This window comes from Parasteatoda tepidariorum, chromosome 3, assembly GCF_043381705.1.
Source record: "Parasteatoda tepidariorum isolate YZ-2023 chromosome 3, CAS_Ptep_4.0, whole genome shotgun sequence".
Taxonomy (NCBI): domain Eukaryota; kingdom Metazoa; phylum Arthropoda; class Arachnida; order Araneae; family Theridiidae; genus Parasteatoda; species Parasteatoda tepidariorum.
This window is the reverse complement of record NC_092206.1, coordinates 5,625,788-5,628,691: the sequence shown is the minus strand read 5'-3', so window position 1 is coordinate 5,628,691 and position 2,904 is coordinate 5,625,788. Positions and strand designations below refer to the sequence as shown.

General features: G+C 28.4%; 1 protein-coding gene across 3 annotated transcripts in view; it reads left to right on the top strand.

The window, feature by feature from the left end:
- LOC107452371 (guanylate cyclase 32E) overlaps positions 1-2,904 on the top strand; it is a 182,636-nt gene that overhangs the window by 116,880 nt on the left and 62,852 nt on the right. The gene's annotated exons all lie outside the window — the stretch shown is intronic.

The following is a 2,904-nucleotide window of genomic DNA, read 5'->3' as shown; positions in this document are numbered from 1 at the left end:
GTAATTATATCCACGAATAAATTCATATCAAATCGAATGTAATAAATATTTCGGACATTCACCAAAGCATATCTGTGATTGTCGACATACACCGGTGAGGGTTCGAATGTACAAGAATGTAATGAAATATTCGATCTTTCACCGACGCATTTGGTGTTTGTCGACATTCACCGGTGAAAGTAAACAACCACCGATTTCGGTCCTTCGCCGTGACATATACATTAACAAAATGCCAAAATAATTTTCAAAGACTTTTCATGATCATGATAAAATAACCAATTCCTGACGTAGAATTATTTTCCTGATTATATTTGCCATTATAAAATGCTTGACAGATTTTTCGGTTCGATATCAGAGGTTGGAAAATGATACCTAAAATTGAAAATATATCTGCAAAATGCAGCAGAGTTGCACATTAGAGTGAAATAATCTGACCGAACCCAGCTCAGTAGACGCAAATGAGGAGTCATAAGTATTTCATCAAACGTGTAAAATAATTGGCGCTTTCATACGCTATGGAAGCTGAAATGAATGGTTAAAACGTCGAATAGAACAATGTGAAAAGCACGCTTTTACACAATACGTGGCGAAAACCGACATGGTAAAGAAAAAAAATCACATTTTTGAAAAGGGAAAATTAAGCACTTTTTATAAACACCCAATGAAAAAAAGCACCTTTAAAGACTTTCAAATAACGATAATCGAAAATAAGCACCTTCAAGCACTTTTTAAAAACGCTACGCACCATGTGATAGTTATCAATCAATTAAAAGCCCATAATACAAAGAATCCATCTATTTGTTGCTGTCTTATGCTACTTGTCAATGCTGACAAGCCTATTTTAATGCAGAAGGGTGAGATTTTTCTTGTTTTCCAGTGGCGCCATCTTCGGCCAAGAATTTGAATTCTAACACACACATGAGTTACAGCCCGTTCCATCGATTTAAAATATTAAGGAGTTGAAAACTAAAAAAATACGAAGGGCGCCCATTTTCTAAGTAAACTGTGGGAAGATTTTGATTGAGTAATTAAACGAATCATCTTAGTTAATTTGCTAGATAAGCTTTAGCCGTAACATAACCATGGAACAGATTTTTATTAGAGTATATCAGGCTAAAAAATTTAGAAGCACTAAATTAGTACTACTTTATGATTCAAACTTGGCACCATATAAAGAGAGCAGCACGATATTGGAGATTATTGCGTAACATCATATTTTTCCAGAATTTTATTATACAATAATGTGCAATTTTTTAATCTTTTTTTTTTAATTTTTGCTTATTAAATCGTTTAATTGTTATTAATTTATGAAATAAGTTCCTGGATTAAATGCTGCTTTAATAGCGGAGAGGAAACTCAAGTAAATAAAAAGAAAAAATTTATTTTGATATGAATTTAAAAAAATCTTCACTATTAGTTAAATATGAAAGTGTTTTTATAGCTTTTTATGTATTTTGTAAAAAAAAAACATAAATAAATAAAAAATAAATCCATTAAAACCTTTTACGGTCACAATTACTTGCTAAAATATGTATTAAAGTATTATTGAAAAAGCAAGAGTAAAAAAAAAGTATTATTGAAAAAGAGCCCCTTAAATGAGTATTAATTCCCAGAGTAAGGAAGATAATGTATTAAAAAAACTCATTAAGGAATAACGAACGAAATAATATAATTGGTTTCATTGAATTTATTGATTAATTAACTGTTTATTGATCAATCTTCTATGAGCTCACTTTTGTAGTTTAGAAAGTCGATATTTTTTAATTTTATTTCATAAATTTATTAATTTTATTCACCATAATTAAGTTTTATTTTTTAAAAATTAGAAAGAATCAGAAGCGAGAAATTTTGTTAATGGTTCGTCAATAAATTCAATCCATTGGAATGCATTTGACGAAAGCTCCTTGTGATTGAAAAAATAATTCATTGGATTTAAACCAATAATTCATACTATTAACGGGGGGGGGGAAACAGCCTATATAGATTTTGTTTATGTAATGTAATTTAATGCGTAAATTAATTTATTAGGAATTATTTTAACATTTTCATAAAAATCCTTTCAGGCAAATAAATTTTTTTCTTTCTTTTTTTTGCAATTCAAACAGATGTCTGACGAAATATTTTTGACAAAATCTATCGTAAACTTAAACAAGTAATATATATAAAAAAAATTTAAAGTCAACTCTAACTTAGGTCAACAAAAGAATTCATTTTACTTACTTTTTATTAAATAATTAAAATTTTTCTCCCATATAAAACTGAAATTAATGAATTAAATTTAATGAATGAATTAATATTTGAAAAAACTGTACTAACATCAAGTGTCGAGTAACTTCAAGTTAAAAAAAATGTATTTGATTTTGGATAGATGAATAAAGAGTATTTTATTAACGATTGAAAATTTGAACAAGATAATAGGGCGAGTGCGAACTAATAAAAGAAATTGAAAGGGACAAAAGTATTTGACAAATATATCATAAAGTGGGGTTGCTTTGTGACAAACGCGTTTTTAAAAGTTACATGGCTCCCAGCAATATCAAAAATAAGCATAATGATCTCAAAATTTTTCGTCAGTCTCAGCGGTGATAAGTTTTCATTATAACTAGAGCCCGGATTTTGATGACATAAAAAATCTCAATTAATGCCCTTAAAAAGTGCAAAAAATGCCCTTATGAACTGCAAAAAATGCCCTTAAAAGTGCAAAAAATGCCCTTAAAATGCGAAAATTGCGCTAAAAATGCCTTATGACATGACTTAAATAGAAGTAAAAATATTGAACTAAAACAATGTTTTACTCTTTAAAATTATTATGAGTCGTTTCAAAAAATATAAAGCAATGCAATACTTGTTCTACGTTCATTAAAGTTTGACAAATATGTTTTATATCCAAAAATAACAAAAAAA